We start from the raw sequence: 18104 nt of genomic DNA, 5'->3' as shown, positions 1-18104 counted from the left end.
ACCAACAACTTAATAATTTTCACAAATCACACGAAAATTAATAAGGAAATTCTGGGGTACTAAATTCTAAGAGACTTTGTGGAATTGTAAGGTGTTTTTGGTTTCTTTCTCTTATTAAAAACCAAAAATATCATGCTAGGAAGCATTTCTCGCTTTGTTTTACATCTAGGAGGCTGGGAAGTGTTCTTAGAGGTATGATTTGGTTCTTTTTTGAACCAAACCGATGGGTATTCCTTCCTTTCTCCACTCTTTTCTCTCTTTACTTGATGTTTTACAAGTTTATGGCTTTAATTTATGTAACTATGAGTAGTAAGTAGTGGAATTTAAGCCCTATCTGAATTTGTGCACAAACAATATGATTTGACATAATGTGTGAGCATGCTTTTGTATTTTTATGTTGCTAGTTTAATTTTTCTTCATTTATGCCATTAGAAGTCATGATCTATGTGTATATATGGATATTGAAATATTATGAAATGGCAGCTAGAAGTCATAAACTCAGCTTCTTAAAAGCATGTGCAACATAGAAATGGTGATTAGACGATAACTAAGTGAATTACTTGATTTCCTTAAGAATGAATCATAATGCATGTATGTGTGAACTTTGGTAAACCGATAACCAAGGAACCTAGGTTTGCATTTACGTAGATTTTACCTTTAGTCAATAACCAAGGGATGAGTAAAAAACAATGAGCATAAGGAATAGCTATTTCTAATGACCAAAGGTAGTTTAGAACACATGTAAAAGCATAATATTTCTCTGCATCTACTTGTTGGAGCCGAGGAGCATTTCATCAAAAGCATGTACATTTTGCATCTTGTCATAAAGTTTGGCACAAGGGAGGCTAGGTGCAATGCATTGGTTCCCTTTTATCTCATTTAATCAAAGCTCGATGCTTGTTAATTTAGTTTAGTTTAATTTGTAGCACTTTAGTTTAATTTAGTTTTAAATTAATCAACACAAATTTGAACCACTACTATCATTGTTAATATCATCATTTGGTGGTGTTGGCTTCCAGATGGCCTAGACCATTAATTTGTAAAAAGATAGACTTGCATATGTTTTCTAGATTTTGTTTTTGTGTAATTTTTTTTTTTTTAAGGGGTTGGTGCAGTTGCTCTCAAGCCTTGATTAATGAAATTGCAGAATACAAGGAGGGGACGTAGAGCCTAAAGCCCAGATTACAATAAGCATAAAGAGAGCATCCTGAAATAATATCAAATATCTCCACAGAAACTATGTATTCTAACAAATACCAATTAGCAAAGAGTGCACGAATGGTTACTCCATTTGCTTTAAGATAGCAGTGACATACCAGAAAGATAACTCTATTACGAAAAAGCATCATTACAAATAGCACATTTTTCCCACTATGTTGTCGCACATAGATAATCCAGCAACACTCAATTTCATCCTACCACTAGGAGATTGCATCCATTTGATTAAGCAAATAGCTCGCCGCCTCGCTAGGCCAGACAAGGCACACAGAGTGTGCATTCCAGGACCAAGCCCACGTCGCCTTATCATAGAGTGATAGAAATTTATTACCGGCATAAAGCCACAATCTACTAAAAAACAATAATAAAAGAAAGCAATAAAAATAATTGTAGGCCAATAAAGGCCCAACGACCTATTCCAGGCCCAATCACCGTCCCAGCCAATAGAAAAATTGCGGCAGCCCATTAGCCCAGCCCAGTATCACCAATGACCTTCTGCCACCGTCACATCGTCATCACCTTTGCACCACCACCGCAGTCGCACCTTCGCGTTCTCACCACCACCCTCCTCACTCCAAGCAGATCTGTCCCCTACGGTCCCACCCAGCCTTATTGAAGCCAACGCCTCCAAACCATCGAAACTCGCCACCACAGTAACCCAAACCCACCACCCAACTCGCACCCAAACCAACGGCAACCACTAATTGTGCAAACTCATCCAACCAACCCTCGAAACACGAAAGCCAAAGAAATTTCGATCTGACGCATTCGAGCCCTGATACAGAAGCACCGACCTAGCCTCTCGTCGATTTATCAGTATTGAGCGCAGGTAAGGGAGACCCACCGCAACCTTCATCGTTTGGGAGAACATCGGGAGGAACTTACACACCCAAGAAGGGAAGAGCCCGTCCGGCTTCATGGGCCACACGCTGATAAGGCCGAGGCCCACGCCGATGTGGGAGCGCTGCCGGACAAGAGAACTGACGACGTAGAAAAAACCCCAGCTTTTAGAGAGAGAGAGAGAGGTCTTTACGTTTGAGGTCTAACAGTTTTTTTATTTTTTTATTTAGTGAGTATCTAGCTTAGGATGGAGTTACTCAATCCTCTGAGTACGATACTCTTTCTTTCCTTTTACTACAACTTGACCTCTTAATCTTGAGAGTATATAACATCACACATAATTGCACATAATATAAGTTAGATGATGCTACCAACAAAATTTTGGCGTCATTACTGGGGATTAAGGTAAAACTCAATCCCTATTAGGTTGTTGTGAGGCTAGAGAACCAACTTTTTTTAGTTTATCTTTACTTTCTTTTATATATTTGGTAGTTTTTGTGTCGTAGTTTAATTTTTGAAATTTATACAAATATTTTAGGTAAGTAAATTTGTAAATTATGGTAAGAAAATATTAAATAGAGCATATTGAAATTGTTAAGATAGTCTTACCTATTTTCTATTTGCTTATTACTTGCGCAATTTCACCCTTTAGTTACTTATTTAAATTTTGTTGTTTAAATATATAGTGCTTTGACGATTTGTCTTGATTAGAGCTTGTAGTTTTAAATAAATAGGATTTGGATTTCATTTTTGTAACCTCGAGTTTATTCACTCTTCACAACTAGGCCCATCCTATTGGATACAATGTCTAGATAAGGTTTGAATGAGAGAAGTATATTCAAGTGAGCTTCAACTCCACCAAAATCTCTTTCTACTATTACCTGGTCATATTTTATTAGGAGTTACTGAACGGTTGAATGTTAGACAACACCCACATTTGCTTTTCTACTTTCAAATTCTAATTTGAGTCTAATTTTCAAGAAATTATTAAAGTTCTAATTTTTTTTAGTTTGTTTTGTTTTGAGATGAGGCACATTGGACCTTGTTAATGTCCTTAAACTTTAACCCGGATTGGCAGATTTCAAAAGATGTAAAAAAAACTAAGATGAAGAATTTGGGAGTTTGTGGAGCATAGGCCGAAAGCATTTCTTGTGGTCAAAATCCAAGTGTGAGGTTTCTTTGGTTCTATATGTATGGAGCTTAATGGATGGCAAGTGCCTAACTTGGCATTATTTGGTTATCACCTATTTGCATTATGGAGCTAAACGGAGGATATTCGAAGAGTTTGCGCTTTCTAATCATTCACTCTTATTTTCCTAAGCATGAATTAGTGTCTTTATATTTAAGTATTTATTAGGCCTGGGATCGGTTCTAGTTTTGACATTTTTAGCCTGAACGGGAACTAGAACCGAAGTCTCTTTTCCAGTTTGGTGTGCCCTTTTTTTTGCCGGAACCGTTACGAAACCTGAACCTGTGTTTTCGGTTCGGTTACAGGTTGAAACCGGTTCCTGGCCAGAAAGAAAATAATTTGTTGAAACAGGTACAATCTCATTCCAGACCGAGAATGACTACTTGAATTCAAAGGAATGGACGGAAGTGAAGGATTAGAAGTCATCACCTTCTAAAGTTCGAAATTGGGAATCGCCGATTGGGGTCAGAAGATGAACTTGGGGTTTTTGAATTGGGATCAGAAGATGAACTTGGGGTTTATCAGTTTTTGGCTTTTCAAATGGAAGAATTTGGCTTTTCGAATGAACTGGGCATCTCAGTCTTCAATGAAGTGATGAATGAACTGAAGAAGAGCGAAAAAGAGAGAACTAAAGAACGGCTAGGTCAGTTTGGTCGAGAATGAGTAGGAGGTCAGGGTTTTTTTTGTCTTTGGGTTACCTAAACTGGGCTAATGGGCTTCCAAAATACGCGTCCATATATACAGAAGCCCAGTACCTCGGTTTCTCTGGGTTCCTAGCAGTGGATTTTCGGAACTGAAACCGAACCGGAAGATGGTAATCTGTTCGAGTTTTCACAAAAACACATCTTCCAGAACTACACACCGAATCGAACCGGGGATTTCAGTGCGGTCCGGGCCGGTTCCACCGGTTCCCGGTTTGAAAATCCCAGGCCTAGTATTTATAGTACTAGTCTGAGCCAATTAAGCATGTTCCCAAAACATTGATAGGATCTTAACAACTTCATATCACATCAAGAATTATATGATGTTTTAAGTGTGAAGTGCTTTAAAGACCGCTTTTAATAAATCATTTTTAACATAAGGAGAGTTTTTGGTTGGTCTTATATCTCTATCTTGTTTCACAATTGTTCATAACAGTACATTGAGGACAGTATGTTATTTAAGTGTGAGGTGGTAAGGCTAAGTAATTTTATACCTTATTTTTTTTTCTTTTATTTTTATACTTTTCAAAATATTTCAATTTTTTTTTTGAATTTTCCAAAATATAGTACAACAAAAATAAAATTAAAATTAAAATTAAAATAAAGAAAAATGATAAGGAATAAAGTTATTTAACCTTACTACCTCACACTTAAATCACATATTGTCCTCAATTTATAGTCATGAATAATTGTGAAACAAGAAAGAGGTATAAGACCAACCAAAAACTTTCCTTATGTTAAAAACAATTTATTAAAAGCGTTTTTTAAACATCTCACACTTAAAACACCATATAGTTCTTTATGTGGTATAAAACTGTTAAGATCCTATCAATGTTTTGGGGAATATGCTTAATTGGCCCAGACTAGTACTATAAATACTTAAATATAAACACATTAATTCATGCTTAGGAAAATAAGAGTGAAGGATTAGAAAGCGCAAACTCTTCGAAGATCGTCTATTTAGCTCCATAATGCAAATAGGTGATAATCAAATAAGGCCAAGTTAGGCACTTGTCATCCATTAAGGTCCATGCGTATAGAACCAAGAAACCTCACACTTGGGTTTTGACCACAAGACATGCTCTCGGCCTACACTCCACAAACTCCCAAATTCTTCATCTTGGTTTGTTTTTTACACCATTTGGAATCCTCCAATCCGGGATTAAGTTTAAGGACATTAACAAGGTCTAATGTGTCTCATCTCAAAACAAAACAAACTAACAAAATTAGAACTTTAACAATTTCTTGAAAATTACAACTCAAATTAGAATTTGTATGTAGAAAAGCAAAAGGAAAGAGGAATCCAAATTTGGGTGTTGTCTAACCTCAACCGTTTGATAACTCCTCATGAAATACAACCAGGTAAGAGAAGAAAGACATTTTGGTAGAGTCGAAACTCACGTGAATACACTTCTCTCATTCAAACCATACCTAGACATTGTATCCAATCGGATGGGCCTAGTTGTGAAGAGTGAATAAACTCAATGTTACAAAGATGAAATCCAAATCCTATTTATTTAAAAAAAAATCAAATTCCAATTTAAAAGAAATCGTCAAAGCACTATATTTTTAAACAGAAAATTTTAAATAAGTAACTAAAGGGTGAAATTGCACAAGTAATAAGCAAATAGCAAAATAGGTAAGACTATCTTACTAATTCAATACGCTCTATTTAGTATTTTCTAATTTCAAAAATTAAAATACCACACAACAACTACCAAATAAATAAAAGAAAGTAAAAAAAAAAAAAAGGATTCTCTAGTCCCACAGCAACCTAATAGGGATTGAGTTTTACCGCAATCCCCAGCAATATTTGGCACCAAAAACTTGTTGGTAGCATCATCTAACTTCATGGTTCAAAAAATCGTTGGGCGCTAGTGTTACGTCCCGAACCTAGAATTAACGATTTACTCATTATTTGGACGATAATTGTTGGATACTTTCAATTTTTAATCTTTATTGATATTTTAGTGGCCCTAAAAGTTGACTTTTTGTTCGGGTCAAAATTTGAGAAAATGTTCTTCATGAAAGTTGTAGGGGACGTTAAACCGAGCGCGTGCATATGTGGTACGTAAAAATTGGGCTTAGTATGTGAGAGTTATGGCTAAAAATGTAGAATTTACTGTTCATGGTAAGTTATATATATATGGAAATTACTGTTGGTAGATTTCTATTTTTAGAAATCTACCTAGCCGGGTAACTCTCTCTTCTCTCTCTCCCCAACCCTTCCTCCCTTTCGGCCCGATTCTTTCCCCTTTGATTTCTTCCTCCTCCGGCCGTCCCAGGATGTAATCCGGCCACCCCCAAGCTCGGTTTCTTCCCCTTGTCACGTCTGTGGAGGTATATTACGGTGATTTGGCCGGAGAAGCTCGATTTGGAGCGGAGAAAGCTACGGTGGCAGTTAGCCATTTTTGCCGATTTCCGGCGATTCCGGCCACCTCCGGTCACCATTTTGCCGTCGAAGGCTCGGTTTTCCACGGAGATCATTTCGCCCCTAGCCTCGAATCAAGATTTGAAGTGTAGAGGCAGAATTGAAAATCTAGGGTTCTTGATTTTCTGGGTTAATTTCGCCGGTTGAATTCGACCATTTACAAGTATAATTTGGGAATGTTGTAGTTGAGAAGTTTAATCAGTGTGTTGAGTAGTTGCTGTATATGAAATTTGGTAGCCGGTGGTGGAGGTTGGTACCGGTGCGTGGGTGCCACGCGCGGCCACTGTAGGTGGAGCGTGAGACTGTGTTTTGGCCGGAATTTGACTTCTGTTGTTGATATAATTAGTCAATTATACTTTTAGTTCCATGATCGAAGTTTTGGGATAAAATTGGAGAAGAGTGATTATGGATTTTGATGTTGATCAATGATGAAATTGTTAATTGAATTATGAGAAATCCATCTATCGGATTTCCTTGATTCGGCCCTAAAGCCCATACCTTAAGGGAATAATATTAGTGAAGAAGATTGGGAGATTTTGGGCAAATAAAGATGATGTTAGGGTTTGGTTTTAATTATCGTAATTTAGTTTTCCATCCAGTAATTAAGGTTTACGGACATTATATTGTACAGGACGTGAGGAGGATTCCCTCGAGGAGGGTTCGGATCGACGGCAGGCTTAGCCGTACACTGTGAGTGGACTTTCGTTTTCAAATAAGTGATGCATGCATTTATTTATTAAAGCATGATCTATTTATTTAACATATTATTTTCCGAGCATATAAGTTTGATTGCAAATTATCCCGTGGTTTTGCTTTTGATAATGATTGTCATGAAATAAATATTGATTTATACCACTTGTAAGTTTCGATTACCAAGTTGCTATGCTCGGATTCGAATTCATAATTGATGTTGATTGTCGACGAATTGTTTTCGAGGTGATTTTCGGATTTATACTATTTATATTATATTATATTATATTTATATTCGTCGATTTGAGACTTTATTGGCAAATTGAGTTTTGTTGGAGTAAACCTCCATGTTTACTTATCGACCTACGATTTTGGCATTGGGAATGCCTTATTGATAATCTATTTATCCTTTTAGCGTGTGGGACACGCTATTGGTTTATATGACTTTTTACGAGAATTTCCGGGTACGGTTGGGAATCGCACCCGCGTTTTCTTTATTCGTGGGACATGGGGAAGCCTTAAGGATTTATTGGATTTTAATAGTTTTTACCCACCATACCTGGGTCGTCATATTTATTGCTAGCTAGCCTATTAGTACTCCTCCCTACTTACTATGTGTTTGTGGGTGAGTAAGAGCAGAGCATGGGATGCTCCAGAGTGTGGGACACTCCGACCCGAGCCTAGGAGGCTCCCTTCTTTCATATGGTGAAATTTCTTCCCCATATTTTATCATTACTTGACTAGCGGGGCTAGTTCGATTTCTTTTAACCAGCGGGGCTGATATGTTTTTCACGAGTTTTGGATTTAAAGAATTACGTTTTATAAATATTGCATGCATCGAGATTTTATAATGTAAATTTGTGGGAAAGTATAAACTTTTATTCCTTTATACTTATTTATTTTGGTCCACTCACGCTAATGTTTTTATGTACTTTCCCCCTGGGCCCTTTGGTTTCAATTGCCCAGATCGCAGCGTTGCTGACCGGCTTAAGAGTGGAGGCTAGCACCACCTTTGCCATCTATCCTCAGTAGGTTATTTGTTAACCTACTCTATGTATTATATTTCGAATGTGTTCTTTAGATTGCTCTGATGACTTAAAAAGGGTGGATTTATACATTTGTACAATTATGTATGTATGGGAGTTGTATAATATTGGAGGAAGTCGAGAGATTTAATTTGCTGAGTTGTAATTTATATAAATGGTTATGTTTGTGTAGTACGATGTTTATACTTGGAAAGTTGCGGATTGTTGCTTGGAAGCAGGGTGGCTTCAAGCATAGAAATTACTATACTTAGAAGTGTTTTCAGCAGGTTTAGGGTTGTCCACTTTTAGGGGAAGTTCTGTCGAATTTTTCCGAAAAGTGGGCCCCGCAGGTCCATCTTGGAGTTAGGAGGGTAATTCCGAGGTGGGTCCTGACAGCTAGTCTGGCGGTAGCCAGGGGTCTAGCGCCCCAACGCCTAGGCGGTTTTTATTTTTTTATTTTCATTTTATTTTGATAGCATATAATTATACTAGCCATTCTTCACACATGTTTTGCATGTGCAAATATTTTTTATTTTATGTTTTTTAGTCATTACAGAGAAAAGATTGTGGGAGTAAAAAGTGAGTTGTGGATTTTTTTTATAATAAAAATACATTTTGTAAATATCATAATTATCCTTGTGATTTAATTAATTCTCAAAGTTTTTTAATTTTCTAAGGTCATTTCTGTCAAAATTTTTTATTTTGGCTAACAAACCCTCCTCTCTTAATAATAGTATAGATAAATAAAAATATATAAAGACTTGTAGAGTAAAAATATTTATTAAAAATACTCAAAGTAATCCATAATTTTATATTGAAGTAGGAAACTAGTAATTTTAATTAATAACTTAACAAATAAGTAGCATAATTGATGAGTATAAATATCTATTTACCGTTAACCTTTTTCTTTTCCATTGATCAATTGAATAGATTAAAATAAAAGAGCAGCTAATAATTGTTTGATGTAAATAACTATTTCTTTTTGGGTGTGGTGCACGCTATCAAGCCTATGCCTATCAGGCTTATCAATTTAGCCCACTCATTTTTTTATTCATATATATTCATTCACTGACAAAAGGACACATATGTGTCCAACTTGTGTTTAATTAAACACTTTTAAACAATGTCGTTTTGACTTTTCAGATCAGTTTGTCTTCTTCACCCAATTCGTCTTCTTCACCTTCGTCAGTTCGTCTCACAGACTAGAGGGCTATCCAACCTTAATTCTTTATAACCATAAAAAACGCCCAAAGCCCGCCTAGCCAACTGTCCAGCGGCCTAGTCGTCTGCCTAGGCCGCCTAGACGGCCACCCAACCCCAGCCTATCCAAAAGCTCCGATTTGACACTACTCGAGTCAGAGAATCAACGCCCAACGCTTAGGCGGCCTAGGTGGCCGAGTTTTAGAACACTGTCTAACTTATATTATGTGCAATTGTGTGTGATGTTACCTACTCACAAAATTAGAAGGTCAAGTTTTAGTAAAGGGAAAATAAGAGTATCGTATCCAAGGGATTGAGTAACTCCACCCTAAGCTAGATTACCGCAAAAACAAAACCTAAAAAACACATGCAAGTCTATCTTTTTACAAATTAATGGTCTAAGCTATCTGGAAGCAACACCACCAACTGATGATATTAACAATGATAGTAGTGGTTCAAATTTGTGTTGATTAATTTAAAACTAAATTAAACTAAAGAGCTACAAAGTAAAATAAACTAAACTTTTAAGCATATATAGAGCTTTGATCAAATGAGACAGAAGGGTGCCAATGCATTGCACCTAGCCTCCCTTGTGCCAAACTTTATGACAAGATGCAAAATAAACATGCTTTTGATAAAATCCCCCTCGCCTCCAACAAGTAGATGCTGAGAAACATTATGCTTTTACATGTATTCTAAAGGACTAAATACTGTTTAGTCATTGAGTTTTTGACCATAAAACAATTCAGTCCCTGGCCTTCTAATTTCACACGTTTAGTCCTTGTACTTCAAAATTTCGGACCAATAGGTCCTTGCCGTCTAAAACCTCAGTTAAGTCACCGCGAAATGTCTATTATGCCCTCAGTTCTTTTTTATTTTTAATAAATTTATTCATTTTTTTTTCTTTTTTCTTTTTCTTTTTCTTTTTCTTTCTTTTTATCTCTTCTCCTCCACCCCCTGTGAGGAATGATGAAGAAACAAACATAAAGAAAGAAAGGGAAAAAAACAAAATTCCTTTTCCAAAAATAAAATAAAATAATTAACTAATTAAAAAAAAAACTGAGGGCAAAATAGACATTTCGCCACGACTTAACAGAGGTTTTAGACGACAAGGACCTATTGGTCCGAAATTTTGAAGTACAAGGACTATACGTGTGAAATTAGAAGGCCACGGACTGAAGTGTTTTATGGTCAAAAGATCAAGGACTAAACAGTATTTAGTCCTATTCTAAACTACCGTTGGTTATCAAAAATAGTCATTCCACATGCTCATTGTTTTTACCCATCCCTTGGTTATCGGTTAAAGGTAAAGTTTACGTAAATGCAAACCTAGGTTCCTTGGTTATCAGTATACAAAGTTCACACATACATGCATTAAGATTCATTTGTAAGGAAATCAAGCAATTCACTTGGTTATCATCTAATCACCATTTCTATGTTGCACATGCTTTTAGTAAGCTAAGTTTATGACTCCTAGCTACCATTTCATTAGATTTCAACATCCATACACATAAATCATGACTTCTAATGGCATAAATGAAGAACAATTAAACTAGCAACATAAAAATACAAAAGCATGCTTATAAATTACATCAAATCATATTGTTTGTACACAAATTCGGCCCAAATTCCACTACTCATTACTCATAGTTACATAGAGTAAAGCCATAAACTTGTAAAGCATCAAGTAAAGAGAGAAAAGAATAGAAAAAGGAAGGAACACCCATGGGTTTGGTTCCAAAAAGAACCAAACCATACCTCTAAGAACACTTCACACCCTCCAAGATGCAAAACAAAGTGAGAAATGCTTCCTAACATGGTATTTTTAGTTTCTAATAAGAGAAAAAAAAAATCAAAAACACCATATCCACAAAGTCTCTTAGAACTATAATGAACAAGGCTTGAGTATATGAAACTAGAGTTGTGATTGATCAAAAGTGTATAGATACTTCGGTTTTTGGTAAGGAAAAACCAAAAACCTAAGAAGCTATACACCTATCTCTACACAAAGCTAATAAAACTATGAATTAAAGTTATGAAACTAAGAGAAATGTGTGAAGATCAATATGTGTGAGAGAGTGAGAGGAGAGGATGAAAAAGGTTCAAAGTGAGGGATGGTGTTTTTATAGCACAAAAGTGATGAATGAAGGGTGGAGATCAAATAACATGAAGGGTTAGATGTAATGGACAAAGTTGTAAGTATAAAATGTGGACCAAGTATTAAATTCCACATGAAAATGACTGAAAAACTCATAGATATTTTGGTGGAAAAGATAAAGTAAAGGTAGGAGAGTCACTGTTAGGGCTGTCAATGGGTCGTGTCGGGTTGGGTTCGTGTCGGGTCAAGATATATGTCGTGTCACAAAAGACAAACCCAAACCTAACTCATTTATTAATCGTGTCGAAAATTTAAACTTAAACCCAACGTATTTGTTAAATGGGTTATCCATCTCCAACCCGCTTAACCAATTTAATAAATTGGTCGTGTCGTGTTGGACAAAATGACCAATTTAAGGGTTAACACTGTGACACATGTAACTAAAAAAATGCATAAATTAATTAAATTCACTAAAAACTCCATAAGACGAAGAATATAAATAATTATATATAATTCATAAATAATTAAATCTAATAATGATGAAACAAAATATTTCAAATTGTCCGATCCTAGGATCAAATACTCCAAACGTCCAAATTTCAAGAAGAAGTATAGCATAATCGGGTTATACGGGTTCACTTCGTGTTGGCGGGTTGACCCGCGGCCAACCCGTTTATTAAATCGGTCATGATGGGTTGACCCGCTGTCGACCCTCTTTTTAATCGTGCGGGTTCAACCCGCTTTATTTCATGCCCGTTTCGAGTCGTATTATTGGGTCGTGTCGGAATTTCTAGTCACTGTATAAGGAAACAAAGTAGTAAATGGTGGACAAAGATGTAAGATGTAAAAGGGAGACCACTTATGATCTTTCAAATTTTGAATTTCAAATCAACCTACACCACATCTTCCCACCTAAAGTCCCTAAGCCTAGGCAACAACTCTTTCTTGCCCTCCACACATGTTTTTGGCTTGCTAACTTGGCCAGAATCCGGAGTTGACCTCCTTTTTCGTCCTTTTACTCACTTTCGTCGAATTTCCTTACTCAATTAAATCTCCACTAAGACTTCGAAATTGGCCTTCACTTTCTTCATATAAAATGTTCCTCCATCAATGTAGATCATCCTGGTAAAATTTCAGGGCTTAATTCACAGTGATTTGGCTGAAAATGCTGCCAGAATCTGTAAAGGTCTTGTTTTGTAATTTTTGTCTTCTAGTGCTGCACTGATCTTTTGAAGGCTTTCTACTCTGAACTAGCTCTTGAATTTTTCATAAGAAATGATCCTTAGGATGCCTGGAATTCCTCTGTAAAATTTCAGCTCATTTGGAGTTTAGTTGGTTGGGCTGATGCTCCTTCTTTCTGCTCGGTTTCTCCTAGCCGGAGTAAGAAAAAGTACTAACGTTGACTTTTTTGTGCATTTCCAAGCTGCTTTATCATTTCCTATGATGATAAGGAAAACATAATAAATATATATAAATAAACACAAAGGTTAAGCAAAAGTACAAGATTAGAAGAATAATTACTAGGTAATTATGGACCTAACAGTCACAAATGTATTACTAACTAGAAGTGCGCAATCCATCCCGACATATGTGATGAGCTTCTTTGAGCTCCCTATTCATCTTTGCAATGAGATGCATGGCTTAATGGCGAAATTTTGGTGGGGTTCTACTGAAGAGACAAAGAAGATTCACTGGCTTTTTTGGGAGAGATTGTGTTTGCCTAAATCAGAGGGTGGCTTGGGTTTTCGCAACATGCACCGTTTTAACTTGGCATTACTCACTAAGTAGGGATGGAGGCTTATCCAAAACCCGCAGTCTTTGCTTGCTCGATTATTGAAGGCTAGATACTATCCGGATACGGATTTCATGAAGGCCACCATTCGGGGTGATGTGTCTTTTGCTTGGCGGAGCATTGTGAGAGGGCAGGAGGTATTGAAGAGGGGCCTACGTTACAAAGTGGGTGATGGTGCCTCGATCAGGGTCTGGGATGACCCATGGCTACCTTTACCGTACAATTTCAAGCCTTTCACTTGCCCTATGGAGGGGTTTGATAATCTGATGGTACATGACCTGATTGGTATTGAAGAGAAGGAATGGGTTCTACCCATGCTCGAAGAATTATTTACTGAAACAGAGGTGGATCTTATTGCTAGTATCCCGTTGAGTCTTCGTGCTTCTACAGATAAGTGGGTGTGGCACTTTGATAACAAGGGTCTTTATAGTGTGAGAAGTGGGTACCATGTCTATCGAATGACAGAAAGTCTAGCAAGTATGGCTTCTACGTCTTCTGGAAACTCAAGAGGCACTGCATGCATGCTTTGGAAGGGTATTTGGGGTGCACGTGTTCCTCCGAAGGTTCAGTCTCTTATTTGGAGGTTGAATAGAGGTATAATTCCTACGAAGGCTGCCTTGATTAAGAAGTGTCCAATTCCAGATGTCCGATGTGTATTTTGCTGTGATTACTTAGAAGATGACATGCATGTGTTTATGGGATGTAAGAGAGTGGTGGACTATTGGCTGCATGGACCTCTAAATCTAAAGGTATGTACTCAAAATGGTGGTAGTATTAATGATTGGCTATTATTTATGCATGACTCTTTGTCTCCCACTAAGAGAGACTTGTTCCTTATGTTACTGTGGGCCTTATGGGTCGAAAGGAACAATGTCCTTTGGAAGGGAAGTGTTTTCCACCCACTTAATACTGCAGCTTGGGAGTCCAAAATGCTCGAGGACTACTAATCTTTGCACCCCGTGACGGTGAAGAAGAAGACTAGACTGAAGACTAAATGGCAGCTTCCCCCAAGTGGAAGGCTCAAGCTGAACACAGACGGGGCTTTCTTGGAGGCTACGGGACAAGGTGGAATTGGGGCTGTCATCAAAGATGAGTATGGTATGTGTCTAGCAGCAATTGCACGCCCCTTTTCCCGGGTTAGATCTGCATTCCATATGGAGTGCAAGGCTATGAGAGCAGGACTCCTATTACTTATTCACCAAGGTATGGTTGATGTCGACATTGAGACTGATTGTGCTACGGTAATTACTGCCCTAAATGGGAGCATGGAGGACTTCTCTGAGGTAGGGTGTATAGTTGAAGATTGCAAGGCATATTTAAGTGCTATTACTTCTTTTTCTTTACAACCTATTTTTCGTGAAGCAAATGGTGTGGCCTATAGATTGGCACATCTTGCTAGTGTCTCTTACCTAGATGATTATTGGTTAGATGAGACTCCTGTGATTATCCAGGATATACTCTATGAGGATTCTTGTACTAGTACTCGAGGTGTAGGTAACATGTCCCCCTCGCTGTACAATCATCCCTCTTCTATTAATAATATTAACGGGCGTGGGGCTGAGCCTCCCAGTTAGGCTGGGTTCCAAACCCCTTTTCAAAAAAAAAAAAAAAATGCGTTGCTTGATTACATTATGTCTTTTTGCTTTTTCAATTAGTTACACGCCCATAAATATTGAATAGTTTATCTAGTCTAAGCCTTTCTTGTTTACAAAATGTCAAAATGTATTCATTAAAAATTTAAAATTGGGTTCTAGTTGGACCTCCAAATTTGATATTTGGACCTCTAACATTTTTCAATTATTAATAGACTTTGTCAAGTCATATGAAAAGACAAATAAAGACAAAGCGATAAAAATGAAAAAAAAAAAAAAAAATACTCTTCTTACCTCCCCAAATATAGCATTCAATTAAATTAGTTTTTTTTTCTTCATAATTTCCTTATGTGGACTATATTGTTTTATAATTTATCTAAAACAATTAAGTAAAAATAATAATCATAATTTAATACAAAATTAATTCCAAAACAATCTGATTTGAGATTTCCTTAAACTAAATTCATTGAATATTATGATATAGTTATTACTCAATCGTCCAACTCAAAACCCTTGAAATCCTTCTTTTAGTAAATTCAAAGGGATTCCAGCAACATCAAGATTGAGAACCAACCCTCTGATCAATTTTTTTGGTGGATAGAAATAAGAACTAACGTCGATTATAACCAACCCTCTGATTAATACACATACGAAATGTATCAGTGAATCATGACATATTAATCAGTTAGCCTAACTAACACAGTGAAGGTGATGCGTTCAAATCTGTCTAGATTACTCTTTCTCATGGTCTCCGAAAAGGTCATGCTGCCAAAGGAAATCTTTGGGTTTGGAACTGGTCTTTAAAGCCTTATCTCGTTCCGCTCGAGATTCTTTAAGCTTCTTTGCCGAAAGAACTAAAAATAAAGGGGCTGGGTGTCCGAAACAACCCTTGGGTGGTAGTGTAAGTTGTAACCCCTCTTAACACTGAATACCAACGAAGGCCCAATAATTCATCTATAAATAGTAAAGAGCACAATCCGTAGATGTACCAAGTTACTAACCTAATTTCGTTTTAGTTGCTGGAGCTGGGAGCCGTCTTCCTTTCTTCACTACTTGGCCTTATGTTATGTTCCATGAGCTTCCTTTTATCTGATGCCTTTCATTCTCTTTGATGATATGCAGTGATGGATATGGCTTCTGCCTTCCTTGAACTTTTAGCTTTTCACTTATCATGTATTTTTTTGTTCTTAAAAGGGGTCTGTTTCCAAGTTACGCTTTCTGGGCTTGGCTCAGTTTTAGGCCGATGATGTCAGATCTATATTTGCTACTCTTGATGGGATCTGAAGATCCTATTTGATTTTGCTTTACCACCAAGATCTGAGGCCTCTTCTCTTTCTATTTTTTACCAAATTTTTGTTTGCCATTTTGTGTTATATTAAGTTAGTTTTCAAAGTTTTTGATGCGATGATTATAAAGATGATTGTTTGCTATGATTTTGCTATGGTTGTCTTGAAGTTTATGTCAAAACATCAATTTTGCTCCCAGAATTTGGTCATTGTTGCTGCTCCTGATCTAAAATGACTTCAAGTTTGTGTCCTATTATTGTAAACCTATTTCAGTATCGTTACTCATTTTTAATCTTTGAATTTATGGTTTCAAATAGTCGTGTAAATCTTGTGGCACGCGTTATCTATAACAATTTTGTGCCTTCTAGGAGGATTTTCATGTGGACATTGCTTTAAGAAAGGTGGAAGATAGTAGGGATGGACTGAATTACTGATGGAATGATATGTTTCAAGTTCCTCTGTTCTCATCTGGAGAAAAAATGAACTGTTGGTCTTCTATAGCCTTGAGGAATTCGTTACCTTGAAGTTTGAACACTCCCATATGGGGGGTTTTGTTACCCTAGTAAGAAAACTACTGATTTAGCAATTACCACTGACAAACCAATATCAGTAAACCCCAATTTAAACCCTAAATTTTGAATCAAAATACGTTGCTACATGTTTCTGACCGGCCACTAGGTGAATCAGAATTAGATAGAACGAAGCACCATATACGAGCTTGACAGTTTGGGCTGGGCTATTACCCAGACCATATAAAGTAACGGAAATAGATGTACCATATTGATACTTCATGCCTGGTTCTCTCTGGTTGTATTTCTCTTTGACACTGGATCTAAAATTATTACCGGTTACTGACCGTGATAATGTGTTGAAAAATTTAGCAGGCTAGATATTTAGCATTTAGGCAGGTCAATCCTGATCCCGCATAGATTCTTTGAATTGCTGCTCATACCAGTCAGATTGCCGAAAAATATCAAATGGTGATGATGGAGCATTATGTTTTGTCATTTGAAACGATTGTTGGCCAGCGGTAGAACGATTGTTGCTGCTAATGTGTAACAGTTTTTAAGATGAGAGTTTCTATTGAGACCTCCTAATCTACTTACTATATCTCCTTCATTTTTTAATTATTAAATTACATATATGTCCTTATATGAAAAGACTGTTACAGACAACAAAATCTTTAAAAAAAATATATATTTTTGTTCTCTCTCCAAATCTTTATAATAATAGAAACACAATTTATATTACTTCTATTATTTATTTCCATTTTCAAATCTCATTTATGATTTTATTTGTTCATGAAAGCTTTCGAAGAGAAAAAAGATTCAAAAGATAATGCATTCAAAATTACTTGGTGAATTATACAAGAACAAAACTATGACGCAATAGAAAAAATATTAGATAAATGTTCTTCTCATTAGTATTTCAAGATCATGAAACTGAGTGTAAACTAAACCAAATATGCTTGTGAAGCGACATATAAGATAAAGTTATATAGAAATAATTAAATGAGCAAATTTAATTTTTGTAACCATAAAACATGAAAAATTAGGTTCGAAAACAATTATGGTAACATTTTCTAATTAGTTATCAAGCTATGACTTTTATTCAATAATTATTTCAAAATTTTTTTTTTGGGCAAACAAACAATTACGGGAGCATTAAAACTCATCTTTAATGCTTGGAACATTCTATTTAGATACTTGAAAGAGGTTTAGATAGCAAATTTTACTTTTTAAAAAGCAAATAGGAGGTGTAAAGAGCATGAGATGTCAAATGAGCAAATATGGAAGTCCCAATAGAAAAACTCTTTTAAGATTAGGCTTTGAAATAGATGCTCTCAGTCAAGTTTAAAGGATTGAATTTTTCAGAGTCTCAATTAGATTAGAAGATGATCATTGACTCTATGGTTGACGTTTGTGTAGTCTATCATGGTTATCAAATTTCTGGCTTCTTCTTTTAGACAACTCCAATTGTGTTTCTCAAAACAATTTTGTAGCTAATTGTTTAGCCATTTGATTTCATCAACAAGTCGAGGA

At 36.3% G+C, this 18104-nt stretch overlaps 1 non-coding gene across 1 annotated transcript; it reads left to right on the top strand.

Moving 5' to 3' along the window:
- The first annotated feature begins 16014 nt into the window (after positions 1-16014).
- LOC112183151 lies at positions 16015-16101 on the top strand. Its single transcript, XR_002929745.1, has one exon. It is a non-coding gene; the product is annotated as a small nucleolar RNA SNORD24 (small nucleolar RNA).
- Positions 16102-18104: the final 2003 nt, after the last annotated feature.

Source organism: Rosa chinensis, chromosome 1 (genome assembly GCF_002994745.2).
Source record: "Rosa chinensis cultivar Old Blush chromosome 1, RchiOBHm-V2, whole genome shotgun sequence".
Classification (NCBI taxonomy): Eukaryota; Viridiplantae; Streptophyta; class Magnoliopsida; order Rosales; family Rosaceae; genus Rosa; species Rosa chinensis.
Note: the sequence above shows the minus strand (reverse complement) of the source record. Positions and strands in the feature narration are given on the sequence as shown.